Consider the following 16,062-nt stretch of genomic DNA (forward strand, 5'->3'; position numbering starts at 1 on the left):
GTGCTGAGAAGTGGTCAAATTCTGAATATTAGGAGGAAGGGTTAACAGAATTTGGTGATGGACTGAATGTGACTGTGAGAGGAAGAGTGGATGACTCCAGGGATTTTGGCCTTAGCAGTTGGTTAAAATGGAAAAGTCATGTACTGAGATGGGAGCAACTGAAAGAGAGTTAGCTTTGAGTGGAAAAACACCTTGTATTTATTTTGACATATAAAGTGTTGGGTACGTGGTTGTACGTATGAACTTGGTGTTAAGGTAAGATATTGGGGTTGGAGATATAAATTTGGGAGCTACAGCATATAGAGAATCTTTCAAGCCAGGGTGTCAAATGAAATCATCCAGAGAGTGAGTGTAGATAGAGAAGATATGAGACCTAATGATGAGGTCTGAAGCCCTCCAGTGTTCAGAGATCAGAAGAGACTAAGAGTGACTACTGAAGCCTTCCTAGAAATAGAGTTGAGGATAGTATTTTGAGAAGAAAAGATCAATTAAGTCAAATACTCCTGATGCATTAGGTTAGATGAAGACTTAACAATGAGTGTTATTTTTGGCATTAAAAGGTCATTGGAGACCTTGTCATAAGCAATCTTGGTGGATTGGGGTGAATTTATGACATATTGGTGTGAATTCAAGAAGGAATTGCAGGAGAAGTGGAAATAACTAGTACGTACAAGTCTTTGTTGTAGTTTTGCTATAAAAAAGGGACAGAGAGATATAGCTAGAGCAGGGATGTGGGGTCTATGGAACATTTTTTTAAAAAGTGTGGATACAAAAGAGTGTTAGTATGATAGTGGGGTGACCCAGTCGAGCAGAAAAAAATTGATGCAGTAGGAGGGAGTTGGTATAACCGTAGGAGCCATGTCCTTGAGTGGGTGAGAGGGGGTGGGATTCTGTGCGTAAGTGGAGTGCTTGGCCATTGCTAGGGCATGGATGACTTATTCATTACAACAAGAAAGAAGACAGTATATGGCCCAGATTCAAGTAGGATGGTTGACGAAATGGTGGGAGCATGTATGTGCAAGTCCTCTTTTGATTGCTTGTATTTTCTTGGTGAACTGAGAAGCAAGGTCAGGGGCTAAGAATGAGGATGAGGAGTGCTGGAGATTTGAAGAGAGGTGAGAAGGAATGAAATAGCTGTCTAAAAGAGTTGCAGAATAAATCGACAAAAAAAAAAAAAAAAAAGGTAAATTTGCTTCTGAGCCAAGGTCTCCCTTGAGAATTTGAAGAAAGATGGTGTATGTCTTTCAATGTCAATGTGGCTATGCACTTTTCCCAACCATGTTAAGTTACTTATCTGGAATGGGAAAAAACATTGGGAGATTTGTCAGATGATGGCAAAGGGAGAGTGACTGATCATTCGTGGACTCTAAGTGGAAAATGAATGGGAAAGATACATCTCACTACTAGTAGTGGTCACATGAAGCCACAGTGCACACCCCTTGAAGTTTCTGAAATTTGTCCAAAGTGAAATATGAGTACAGAAATATGAGTGTCATTTCACGCAAAGGCCCTCCTCTGTGACAGTGGGTGTCATACCACTTCTGCTACAGTCCTGTGTCATAACCTTCTCTCCCATCCGGGCACAGGTGATATAAGCCCAAAGACAGTATGATTATAGTAATCCTTATTCCCCAGTGGTTGAAGATGCTTAGTCTATCTTACCACCATCCCCACCCTCCCCACAGCATCCAGTCATTTTCTTTTTCCAGCCCAGCCAAGACTTTGGTTCCTTAAGTAGCAGTTGTATCTAGAACATTCCTCAGCTCCGTATACACAGGAGTCTGAATACTAAGACCTCTGCCATCAAATTAACAACATTAGTTTTCCTAGTGTGTGGATCCTATAGTTCCCAGGAAACTTCAAGAATAAAGCGGATATTTATTTATATTGTAAGACATCCACTTGCATTTATTTAGGGATAGACTTAGAAACGACAAGAAAGTCTTCCTTTCTTTTGAAAGCCTTTTAAAAATGTTTGTCCCAAATAAGATTTTGTGTTTAAAGCAGCAATGGTATCCCTGTTCTATGAACTGAGACACAGTAGTACGTCACTTGAAAATAACCCTTCTGTCATTCTGAAGCTTAATACATATTTTCAACCAAATTAATTGGGATTTTCCATTAAATAATGTGACATTGCAAAAATTTTCTTTCTCACTTACAATGTCTTGAACACAGTGCCCAAGGAAGTAATGCAAAATTGGAATCACAGAAAAACAGCCTTCTATTATTGTCCTGGGGTTAAAAATCCAGAATCATAAAAGTATGGCTCTGATTTTTCCAATTGTTCTTAATTTTTTTTTCTTACTATGTGTGCATGTTTTCTTGTATGGCTTGGAAGCATAAATTTTTTTTTAACCATATCCGATGTTTCTTGTGTTTGTGCTGTTCAAGCTTTCATTCCCCAAACCCAGCCCTCTTCCAAATGGTGCGCTTTCCAAGTGGTAGACATAGTATTGAGGCATACATATATAAAGGAAGAACAGAAAGAGTCGAACTCATAGAAGGTAGTGCCTGGGGCTGAGGGGTAAGGGGAATAAGGAGAAGTTGGTAAAAGTACAAACTCTCAGTTATAAAACGCATAAGGTCTGAGGATCTACTGTATAGCATGGTAGTCACCATGATAGTTGCTAACACTGTACTGTGTAATTGAAATGTGCTAAGAAAGTGGAATTTAATGGTCTCATACACATAAAAAGGGTAAATATGTGAGGTGATGAATGTGTTAATTAATGGTGGAAATCCTTTCTCAATGTTTATGTATATCAAATCAAATCATTATGTTGTACACTTTGAATCCCTTACAATTTTATTTGTCAATTATGTCTCAAGAAAACCAGGGGAAAATAAGAAAAGGACATGGGCCTAATCTGGGAGCACTGCTCTGTGGATCACTGTAACTTGATTCACTTAAGTCAGACCTGGGTCTTCCATCTCCCACTGCTAATCCTCCACAGTGAGCCCTCTTGGGATGACCTTAACTTCTGACTTGATTTTGTTGAGGGCTTGAGAGAGAGACTGCCTGTCTGAGCCACTGCTGGAGAATTCAGAGGAGCAGAAGGGAAGGGAGGAGAGGGGTTGATGGATGATCCTGTAGCACTGAGTCTTGGAGGCAGTGATGAAAGAGATTCCCCAGAGGTGTTGGCTTAGTGTCAAGAGCCTGGGCCTCTCTGCTGTTGTATTGTGGGCAGTTCTGCTCCCCTTTCAAGCTATAGAACTAGGAAAACAATGTCTATGGAGTCATAGAAAAAGGCCTCTCCAGAGCAAAGGATGCTCTTGAATTCTCTGAGCCACGCTTACACTGGCATCATTATTAAATCTGCCTCCTGAACAGTCAGTGTTGAGAGGGGGAATGGGGAAAAGACAGTAGTCCATTTAACGAAGCGAATGCTTTCAGCTCCTGTTTTAACCTCTTTCACATTTGTCGTCGCTCCTTCAAGTGCAGCGTTTTCACAGATTGGAAAGGAATTGTCTGAAAGAAAGGACATGGGAGGGGTAGACTGAGCATGTCAGTACAGGTGCAGATGAGGTACGGGCCAGGAAGGGCACACGAGGGACAGCCCCAGCTCCTGCACAGATCTGCTCAGAGGCTTTCTGTTGTGCTTAGTGTACCTTCTAGCCTTCCTGCCCTGGCTCATTCCTAGACCTGCTCTGCTCTTTCCTGGTCAGGCCCTTCTGAACGTTCTTTCTAGAAACAGAACCTTCCCATGATTGCCATAGTTGGTTCCAACTAGCGGAGGCTGGAGAAAGTCATAGGCAGGACTTGGTGATTGGAGTGGCAGCCAAGCCCTGGCATGCCCTGGGTGCCCCTTCCCACCATCTCTGTGCCTCCCCTTTCAGCGGGAGTCTCTTCAGAGACCCTGAGGTCCTGATGCTAACAGCATTGTCTTTCCTACCTCCTTCCCCTCTTTCTTCCTGTCTTTAGCTCAGCCCACTTGAATCTTCACTGAGGCACATATATAGAAAAAAACAGGACTCCATGTCTCAAGAAGAGCTCTTAAGAGAGTTATGAGGCACCTAGGAATCCCCTCATTAACTTTTCTCCCATACCCAGATATTTTGAAGCCAGATCCATAGTGAGAAAATCTCCTCAGAGCACCTTGGGAACTCAGAGGCTTGGGAGAGCTATGTGGATTGGTCGAGGACTCTGAACGGACCTGTTTATTCTCCTTATTTCTTGGCATGTCTCAAACCTGAGACTGAAGATAGCTCTGGCCTCAGGGAGAGTGAAGCACTTTCTGGAAAAGAGCTCAATGATATACCCATCCTTCAACAAACAGTCCATTCTCCACATAGGCAAACACTCCATCCCCACCACCCCCCGCCCCGCCCAGTAACACCCTGGAACCAGACACTTTTAGAACCTTGGTAAAGCCTGAACAATACAGGAATAAGAATCAGTGTCTTCCATACAGGGTACAGAGTACAAAGACCAAAGCCAAAAGATGGTGGCCAAAGGAAAAAGAGTTCATAAGCCGATAAGAGAATAAGATTCAGAGATGCTTTCAGGAGAATAAGCATGAAGCAAACCTTGTATGTTTAGCATTTTGTTTAAATGGTTGTGTAGGAAGAGAGGATTATTTCTTTCGTATTAGAGTACAAGTTTCTTGAAGACAAGGGTCATTTTATATCCTCATCACCCCCGTGCTTTTTGTAAGCTTATCAAATAGTTGTTGCATTTATCCAGAGCCTCAAAATAATTGACACAAATTCCATGTGAAACATTCTAGGCACATTTCCATGCTAGCCCACCATCTGAGCTTATGGGTGGAAGGAAAATAATTTCTATGTCAGAGTGTCTCCAAAATTATGCAGAACTGGCATGGAGAGGATTATCAGAGTGAGAAATTTTGCAGTCAGGCTCTCTGGGGCCTTTTTGAAGAAGGTGTTTATAACACATTTTGCTGACTGCTTCCATAAATTCCAAGAGTGCTGGCAATTTTACATAAAAAAAGAAGAAGTGAAAATGAAGCAGTTTGTCTGTGAGAACATCCTTGAATTTCTACTGGTTGCTTCTGATTGTAATTTGGCTGTGAATAAATTTTTACATTTGCACTGTGGTATGAAGAAACACACACCCTGATACTTTAGAATACAACAATGTCTAAAAACATCCCCAAGTTCAAAGGGCAAGGAGAATTCTCTGAAACAAGTTTGGCCAGCACTCTTGAGAACACAAGGAGGAAACTTTTCATTCCCTAAGAACCGTTGACCTCAGCCCTCTTTTTTTTTTTTTTTTTTAACATCTTTATTGGAGTATAATTGCTTTAAAATGGTGTGTTAGTTTCTGCTGTATAACGAAGTGAATCAGCTATACATATACATATATACACTCAGCCCTCTTTTGGTCTTTGTAGTGCAAATACTGGATTTGTGGAGGCATTTGGAGGGTCATTAATTAGAAGCTGGGGCTACTTATGTGTGGGGAGACCATGTTCAGATGAAAGGTCCTGAAGTTTTGGATGAGGCCAGCTCTCAAACATTGTAGTTTTTCTATTGTTCTTTATTAATTAAAAACAAAACAAAACAAAACTTTGAAATAATAAGATCAGTAAGAGCAGAGAATTGGAATAATAATAATAGTTAACATTTATTGAGTGCTTACTAGGTGCCAAGAACTATTTTATGTGTATTAAGTCATTTAATCCTCACAACATCACTGTGTTTAGAGATGAGGAAGCCTAGAAACAGAAAAGTGAAATAAGCTGACCAATGCTAAGGCCACATGACACAGCCAGGATTAAATCCCACATTTAGCCTGATGCAAAAGCTGAGCTCCCACCTGAGCAATGCCACTTTTCATTAGTGCCAATCTAACTGGACAGGTGGGGGAACTAGGACCACAGGCCTGATATTTTGTGCTGAGCTCTAGTACCTAGACCCCTGAACAATTAACCCAGTTAGAAAAATTAAAAATAAAAAAAGGCTGAAACTGAAGAGCGCACCCTCCGTCCGCTTATCCAAGGCCAGGCTGACAAAGCCAGTTTAGGGTAGTTTAAGATTTTCCCTTTCCATGGCCAGATCTGTTTTAGATCGAACCTTCCAGCTGGTTCTGATTTGCAGGATGGTGCTCAGTTTTCCAAACAAGCCGTGCACTGGCATCTCAGAATTCCTTTCCAGCTAATGCTAGTTCAGTTGTGCTGCAATTCCCGTGGTTGGGGTATGTATTTATTCCCTCTCCCCCGCTTTTTTTTGGAAAAGTGGAGCATAACATTTCATTCTTAATGTTGCATGTTGTAATATTTTTACATGCAATTTTCTCCTTCAGTTTATTGCTCCCTACAAAGGAGTTTGTGGGTATGATTATTGTATTATGTTTTTAATTGAAAACAGCTGACTTCATGGATTTTTACATTTTACCTAGTTTTCCAGCTGGGTCTGACTTTGGCTTCTCATATGAAGCATAAGGGGAGGTGGTTTCAGGGAGAGAGTGGGGGAGGGCATCAAATCATTGCTTTTGTAGCCAACAATGGTAAACTAGCCCCAGAGAGGAGAGGAGAGGATTCTCCCGGCGTGACTCTTTCAGAGCCTAAGAAAAGTTCTGGTGAGCAACTTTCAAATACAAAAAAGGAGAGAGAAAATTTTAAGTGAATATGTAAGTTATGATGCTAGAGCTACCATTCTACTGAGTGCTTATTACAGGCACTGTGCTGAGTGCTTTATACGTTTTTTTCATTTAATCCTCACAACTCCATTTTGTGGATGAGACTCTACTGCAGTAGGGAGGGTCAGGATGAAATGTAATTGAGGGAGCTGGGATTCAAACCTAGGATTTTCTGAGGCAGAGACCAAGCTTTTAAGCACTCATCCTACTCTTCCTCCCACTGGGCTTTCATGCATATGTAAGGTTCTAGCTGGAAAGTCATTCAAAGGTCCATTAAGAAGGACATTTCAGTCCTGCTCCATCTCCATGGGAAGGTGAGTGCCACCTGTGATGGCGACCCCTCCTTTAGTCTGATAAGATCTCTTATTGTCAACCCATATTTTCCCCTACCCCATCACTGTTTTTTTTTTTTATAAATGTATTTATTTTTGGCTGCATTGGGTCTTCGTTGCTGCGCGTGGGCTTTCTCTAGTTGCGGTGAGTGGGGGCTACTCTTTGTTGCAGTGCACGGGCTTCTCATTGTCATCGTGGCTTCTCTTGTTGCAGAGCACGGGCTCTAGGCACACGGACTTCAGTAGTTGTGGTTGGCGGGCTCTAGAGCACAGGCTTAGTAGTTGTGGCGCACGGGCTTCGTTGTTCCACGGCATGTGGGATCTTCCTGGACCAGGGCTTGAACCCATGTACCCTGCATTGGCAGGCGGATTCTTAACCACTGCACCACGAGGGAAGCCTCCCCATCACTTTTAATAGTCCCCTTTTCCTGTATGCCTCCCTCAAAGCCTTGGGGAATTGAAAAGGGCAAGGTGTTCCCATTTATAGGTTTTTTATAGAGAAGTATTTACAGATGCTGAAGATGTTGGACATAGATGGTCTCCTCTGTGCACTGTTCTTTTTGCTGGAGATTCTTAGCACAGTGAGTCATCGTGGGTAATCTCTTGGTGTAGCTGCTTATTTATAAAGTGAATTCTCTGTGAATTATTCAGGATTACAGTAGTTGCTATGGTCTGAATGTTTGTGTCCCACCCAAATGCACATGTTGGAATCCTAATGCCCAATGTGATGGTGTTAGAAGGCAGGACCTTTGGGAGGTGATTAGGTCATGAGGGTGGAGCCCTCATAAATAGGATTAGTGGCCTTATAAAAGAGATCCCACAGAGGGTAGGGATCTCTAGCCCTTTTTGCCATGTGAGGATACCATAAGAGGTCTGCGACCTGGAAGAAGGTCTTTACCTGACCATGCTGGCATCCTGATCTTGGACTTCCAGTCCCCAGAAATGTGAGCAATAAATTTTTGCTGTTTATAAGCTGCTCAGTGTGTGGTATTTTGTTATAGTAGCCCAGATGGACTAAGACAGTAGTAGAGATCTCCAACTTGATGGTCCATCTTTTCTCAGACACATTCTCTTGCTGCCATTGAGTAGACAAAGGAAGATGTGCCAGAATTTTATGTTGACTCAGCCTTAAAAAGGAGCCATTTTTCCTTATCAGGTGGCCCTGTGTGAGTGATTCCGGAGGAGGCTGGCTTACTAAGTGCTTGGCACCTGTAGCTTGCTGTTCTAATCTGTGTCTCCACTCTCTTGGTTGTTGAGCTCACACTTGGCAAGCAGTGTTAGGGTATCTTAGAAGAGGGTCTGAAAACTTGAGAAAAAGTATGTACAATTCACAGGTTTTGCTTTAGTTTTTCTTTGTTTTTGCTTTGTGCTCTGGCAGTGATATTGAAAATTGATGAGATTATTCTTGGCTAGAGTCTATCCTATAATTTCATGTAATTATTCCATATTCTGTGCAACAGAACTGAATTTTTGAGGTAAGTGTATAGGATTTAATAACTTGCAGTCTGGATTTCTTGCAGAAAGAGACCTGAATGATTTTGATATCCTTTTTTGGCTCTTTCGTCATAGATTTGGCCACAGGCTTCCCATATTTTCTTGATTTAGTGAGATACTTTCTGTGCCTTCAGAAAATGTTTATGTCTGCTTCTTTCTTTCTAGAAAGGAAAAGAAAACATCTTGAGTTTTTCCTTAGCAGACAAACTGTTCTTTAAAATATAAATAAACATTGAGTATGATGCCATCCATCAACGTGTTTTTCCCACATTGGTGAGAAGTGCACTCTGTCTTTAGTGTTCATGTTCTCTCTAAGGGAGGTAATTCATTTCCTCCTGGGTGTAGTACGTTTGTATTCAGGTGGCTTCGTGTGGTTTAGGCTACAGAATCAAGATCCAAAGGGCAAGCCTTTCCCCTAAGGCAAGGGTACCTTAGTTTATAACATGTTTCTCACCAAAGTGAAAGGAAGAATTTTATTCATCAGAAATTGTCCATGAAATTTATTAATTAAAAAACCCAGAAGAATTCCCAGAAGGCTGCATGCTTCCTTCTCAGGGGATTGAGGAAGGATCAGGTGATGCGTGGTTCTTCAGCCAGGTGGCCAGGAACGGGTCAGTCCTGGTGGTCACACCTAGCCAGGAAGCCAAGGAAAGTGTTCACAGGCAAGTGGAGGAAGCTAACAGAGAGAGCAGAACTGTGAGGCAGTCTCAAAAATGAGAGAAAACAGGAAAAAGTTTAGTAGCTGTACTGGGCTTGGAATTTGGGGGATATGGACAAAGGTCTAAATATAACTTTGGAAAACTTTCTGGTTGGTACCCTATATAAAACTCCTGGATAACACATTAAAAAAAACCCTACAGCCAATATCTACAATATTGTCCAAAGGTTAGGAAGTCTGATTTGTGTCCTTTGAATGTAACTCCCAGCTGAGACTGAGCCACATGGGACCTTGGGGATCATTTAGGTTAAATTACATATTACAAAATATAAACATATTCTTTAGTAAAATATCAATACATTAATGTCAACTAATCACAGTAGCATAGCATTTAAAGATAGTTTTGAGCAAGGTTAAAAGAAATACGCATAACTAGGCATAACCAGGAACTTTTACATCAATCTCTGCCTATATCTCTGCCTTTGGCATACTCAGTTGAAATTTTGATGAAAGTTTAGTAAGTGGACAATTTACAGAGCTCTGGGCAGGATTAAGGAGACCAAGAAGGAATGCTGAAGCAACCAGGGACAAGCAACAATGAGAAACTGTTTCCAGGGACTGAAGAGCGGAGGGAAGCAACAGTATTTCTGGGATCCATTGAGAGCTCAGGCTGTGGAAGAGGAGCTGCCTGACAAGAGCCATAGTCAGGGAGGGACTGAGCCACTGCCAGAACGGGGGCGGGGAGGGGGGGGCGCTGAGCAGGAAGGAAAAAGCATCTCTCTCCTTTCCCACCCTCCTTCCTTTAGCCTTTGCCTTCCATTAGCTAAATGCTGTAGAGCACCAGAGTCCAAGGAATCTAGATAATACTGTGTCAGTTCTCTGGGGATCTACATTTCCAGAGAACAGAGAATGGGCCTGGGGTGGTACACGAATGGAGAAGAACCAGTCCCCTGTATATCCCTCTAGTGAATTTTGACTCTTCTTTAAGAAAAGCCACCAATTTTTGAACCTTTCTTAGCATGTCCGGGCTCTATGGCTCTAAGACCTTTATAACTCTCGCCCACACTAAACTTTACATTCCCTAGAGTTTTTTTCTGCAAAAACAGTAGTTTTCATTTCTTCCTGTCTCAACACACATGAAAGACAGAACACAGTGCCAGGACACATCAGCACACATCACTTATGCTGGTGTGCAAGGAAGGGGTGATTCTCACTGCGAGAAGGGAGCATGATGCCCCGAGGAAAGGTATAAGAGAAATCTGGGGTGTTGGCGTACCATTTGAAACAGCCCCTCCAAATGATTCTAATAAGCCTCTATACTCCTCTGAAGATCACTGTGCTTTAACCAGGAGTCTCTTGATGACATAAGCTTTTTCATTCTGATAGGCAGGGTGGGTTTTTTCCCCAAAACATTTGGTTTTCTACCAGTGGCAGTAGTAGAGATGCTTGAGAATTTGAATTCCAGGGACTTGGATTTGAATCTGATTCTAACTATGTGATCTTGGGCTAGTCAGTTAATAACTCTGAGACTCAGTATCTGAATCTGTAAAGTGGGCATAACCATACCTACCTCCCAGGGTTGTTGAGAACAATAAGCTAAAATCAGCTGAAGTGCTTTGTGAATGGGAAAAATGTTAGGTAATTGTTATTTATATTATCATTATTATCATGATGTCTTTTTACACACAGGAAAAGCTGGCTTTTTGTTCCATGTAGCTGCCCTAAAACTGAAAAAAAAAAAAAAAGATATTTTAACCATTTATGGAATTACCCCACTGTGAACCTTTCCAGTCAGAAGGGGGCATAGTCTTCTGGCCATTATTATAGTCCTTGCTCTATTTTTCGAAGTCCTAAACTTAAATGAATGAGTTTTGAATTAACATAACTCTTTTCTTAATTACAATCACTTCTAGCTTCCTTTGAGATTTACAGTCTAACACTTCAAGCACAGACATTTTTCCCCTTAGAAGGTGTAATTTTTAAAATTTCAAACTTCAAAATATATTTATGATACTACACTAAAAGTAAAATGGACATGTCTCCAAGTGATGACATTATAGGTGAATATATGCTTATTGTTCAGTTAGCCTTAATATTGTTGCATTGCTTCTATAATTAACAAGGCAAACATTCCTTTAAATCAAACATAGTAAGTTTTTTGTAAATAATTTATTGGCTTTTGTAAAAACCATAATGATTCACACTTATTGTAGCAAACTTGAAAAATTAAGAAACATTGTGTGGGTAGATTTAGTCTTCAAAAATAACAACTGGGGCTTCCCTGGTGGCGCAGTGGTTGAGAGTCCGCCTGCCGATGCAGGGGACACGGGTTCGTGCCCCGATCTGGGAAGATCCCACATGCTGTGGAGCGGCTGGGCCCGTGAGCCATGGCCGCTGAGTCTGCGCATCCGGAGCCTGTGCTCCACAATGGGAGGGGCCACAACAGTGAGAGGCCCGCGTACCACAAAAAAAAAAAAAACAACAACAACTGATCTTTTAAGGCTGTTTGCATTCCATTTTTCCCCCTCCCCGTGTATATATTTTAACAGTTGTGAACATTTTCATCTCATTTTCTCCCACCTTAGAATAAGAGTATTCCACATTGTTACTACAGATTTTTCATAAACAGTTTTAATGGCTGGATAACATCCCATCAAATGGATATGACATTAACATAAGACATTTGTGATTTGTTTTTACTGGATCTTAATATATATTAAATTGAGTTGAATAAGGACAAGAAGAATTTAAGAAGGAAAGAGGAACTTCTCTCCAACTTTTCACAACTTCCTCTGTTTTACCTGGATCTTCTCCATGTCTCATTAAAATTTAACTAATTTGTTTTATAGCAGCTCTTGGAAACTCTGGCAGTGTGATAGACACATCCCTTTCACTCCTGATCACACAGACAAAGCTGTAGTACCACTCTGGCAGAGGCAGCGAGCCAGAGGCATGTGTTATTTTTGGAGTTTCCCTAGAGAAAATCTGAACTTTCAAAAGTCTGGGCTTAACAGCTGTTTCTGCTACACACATATACAAACACACTCACAAATGTTGAATATTGGGATTCTAGATGGCTTGTTTTCATTATTCAAAGAAAATTTTCTCTTTCCCAAGATATCTAAAATACTGCTATGAAGTCCAAGAATCATGGGAAGTTAGGAAGTTCAAAGATTATCTATATAGCATTTTTAACATGACATGTCTACCATGTTTTTTCCATCCTAAACACATAGCAGACATAACTAATCAATCACTCTTTCCTGAGACAGCTTCAGACTCCTTCCCAGGATAATACTACCACAGCAATCCCTCATAAATGGTTCAAGAGAACAAAACTACCTACCATCAAGAGCTCATTGAACCCCCTTATTTCACAGGTAGGGAAACTGAAACATTTTAGATTCTCTGCAGCAAAAAATAGTGTATCCGTTTGGCTTGTTAAGCATCCATTGAAGTTTACATTTTAAAAGCATTCTCAGATCATTTGAAGGCACATTAAAGTTTGAGAAGCACTGATCTAGAGCACTGGATCTAAGATGTCACAGGTAAGAACAGATCCTGAGAGAAGCTGTCTGGCAGCCATAGGCAGGATCCCATGGGAATCAGTACCTTGGAGAGGGCATCATGTATGATGCACTGGTCCTCAACTTCACAGGTCCAGACACTTGTCGGTGACACAGAGATGACCAGCACACAGGAGACAAGGTCTTGTTAATGAAACTCACAAGGCATTGGCATGTAAACCAGAATCTCTGTGTATTAAATAGTGGTATGAACAACATCTGTCAGAATAATTCTTTGTAGTTATGCATAGTTTTAGAGGTCTTTGCCTGGTAAGTACCTTCATGCAAAAGGCCTAAATGTCACAGATAATAGAAGTAAGAGTGGGCATTTCTAAGGCATGGTTTCCTCGAACTGGGGGTGTTTCTCTTTCAAGAGAGCTTGATAAATATGAAGATATTCGCACCATTACATCACCTTGAAAAACTTTCACCAAAGCCATCCTTGCTTCATGCTAGATGAGTTATAGTGAGTTTTCTTTTCTATCAGCAACATTTCAGCTATCTTTCTGAGGGTATTTGCTGATTTCCCCAGTTTTAGGAACAATATACTTATAAGCTATTTCATAGGGGTGTCTGCTTCTACAGCTGTCTAAACTCCATGTACTTCTTACTGGCTTCATTCTCTAAGGAGGACTTTTCCTAACTTTATAAATTCCAGGAGCTCCTTATTATGGCTACCATGACTATTTTAGTCAAATTTTGGATCCCCAGCTGATTTGGGGCAAACTGCTTAGGCTATAAGTATTTAAGTTACCTTTTTGAAAATCAGTGATGAGATAGTTAGAAGGATTTACAAAAAGGGTCAAAGCCTTAACTGTAAATGTACTTGGAGAGTACAGAGTCAAGATGTTCTTTAAATCCAAGGCATTATTCTCTGCCAGATTGGAAAATGCACAGTATTATGGTCATGAAGGGCTCCGTTGGGTCTACATGGTTCTGTTAAATTCATTTAAAGCCAGACTTCTTGGTTTGCCAGAAGTAGCTCTATAGACCAAAATGCTAAAGAGCGGTTGGGGATACTATAAATTTGCTTAACATGCATCATTTCCAAACATTTCCTAGACCTTGTAGAGGGGGAACATTCTACTTCTCCAACAAGTGGGAATGGGAGGACATATTCATGTAGAGCTACATCCATTACGGTACTCCTATTTCCATAATCAAAAGACAGCCTTTACTATTTTATATTATTGGACAATAAATAGCCCTTAATGCTTTGCAGTTCTTTTCCTCTGGATACTTCTGGAACACAGTTACATGCCTACTACTCATGACATGAGGGGATTCATGACGGGAGGCCTCTTATTTAGCTTTCAAATCATCTCAAATCAGATCCGAAACTTAAGAAGGAAACCAATCAATTAATCAGTGATTATATAACATTAGTCAAATGTCTTTGCTAAATCGAGGCAGAGCTTACATTTCATAGGAGCCCATTAGCAGTGCTTTCTTATTCAACAAGGTAGGGATGTGGATTACTTAGCCAGCGTTTTAGGACTGTGAACACTGAATTGCAGACACAACCCAGGGCCAGAAGGGAAGCTTGCTTTACACCCAGTCACGAGCTGTAGTCACATGTGAGACTCAAGTGAGACCATACAGTAAGGGCTTCGCAAAGGTAGAAATACTAAATAAATGCAAGGGGGTTTGCAGCTAAATAAAATGTTTTTATACCTTCAGTTTCCACTTAGCTGTCCAGGAACCAGTGAATTCCTTTGCTCAGGCTCTTTTAGGAAATAAATATATTGTCTGAAGACATTGCTCCTGATCACTGTATCCACAGCAGAGGTGTTTCCCCCGCTGTACTCCATGCATTTGCTTTTTCATCTTTGAGGGAACAATTTTAGAATCTGAAGTTGGACCTATACCTGTACTGTCTTCTTCAGTGTAATGATGGTCAGCCTCTTCCCTGTAACATTGTCCCTTTGTATGAACTCAAACTCAAGTTTCTCCATTAAAGTCCAATTTCTCCTTAAAGTTCTTCTCAATCCTTGTACTCCTTCCAGCACTTATTGTCTGGTTTAAGAAGTTGAGCCTAGTTACATGCTGTTTGATCTTGCTTTTTAATTGTTTCATGTGCATAAGGCTCTTCCACAAAACTAGACATTAGGGGGCTTCCCTGGTGGCGCAGTGGTTGAGAGTCCGCCTGCCGATGCAGGGGACATGGGTTCGTGCCCCCGTCCGGGAGGATCCCACATGCCGCGGAGCGGCTGGGCCTGTGAGCCATGGCCACTGAGCCTGTGCGTCCGGAGCCTGTGCTCCGCAATGGGAGAGGCCACAACAGTGAGAGGCCCGCGTACTGCAAAAAAAAACAACAACAACAACAAAAAAAAACTAGACATTAGTTAAAAGCAAGAATTTCTGATCCCTCTTCAATATTCTCTTGTTTCAACTGTGTTATTATAGTTATAAAAACCATATTTCATGAATAAGATAATGAGACATGTATGGAACCCAAGGTCTGTCAACAGGGCAAAATATTCAAAATTTGGGTTATTCTGGAAAGTTCAGGATATATCATTTCTGTATTTATGGTGCCACTTGTACTCCTGTTATAGCCATGCATCTGTCTGCCCTGCTAGACTTTGAGCAATTGGTGTTAATAAAATAATATTAATCTTTGTATTGCCATTGCCCACCATTGTTGCCAACATTGTTATCTATTGTTAGCTCTTATTTGGTGCTTCCGTGCCAGACCCAGCACATTCCTCACAAACCTAATTTTTGAAAGATAATGATGTTCACTTATCATCTCCATTTTGAGAATGAAGTCTCACAAGGGCATAAAGAGTAGGCACACGAATAATTCTGGAATAATGAATAAATAGATGCTGAAATGATTGATGACCAAGACATCCGCGTGGAATGCAATGGAATGTCTGTTTGCACAATTAGAAAGATAATCTTAGAGACTCAGATCATTTGCTTTTTTGAGGTAGATTAGGGAATGTGAGGATGTGAATGTTCATTGTCATTCTTCAGTTACTTACACAGTGTGCTTCTTTCTTTGTGGGGTTTTCTTTTGAAATAGCATTTGGTTTGTTCATGTTCAGGGATACTTAAGTGTTAGAAATTATCAACTTTCCAGTATTAAATTGAGATTTGTGAAGGAATTGTGTGGGAATATATGGGAGAGAAGAGAAGGGACTAAGAAAAATCAAGTGGTTGTGGAAATACTTATGTTGTTATATATATTTAAACATACCTTTTATCTATGGGGTTCTGGATTCATTTAGTGAAATACAAATACCACAACTAAGTGAAATTAAATCTTGGGATTAAAAATTGAAATTCATTTTAAAAGGAAGGAATAAAAACGTTTAGAAGAAGTTGATTATTTCATATCTCTTGTGAGTAGAAATTATTTGATAGACAAGTATTTCAGGGATATAGAATTTGCAAAAAGTT

The sequence above is a fragment of the Hyperoodon ampullatus genome (genome assembly GCF_949752795.1).
Source record: "Hyperoodon ampullatus genome assembly, chromosome: 3".
NCBI classification, from domain to species: Eukaryota; Metazoa; Chordata; class Mammalia; order Artiodactyla; family Ziphiidae; genus Hyperoodon; species Hyperoodon ampullatus.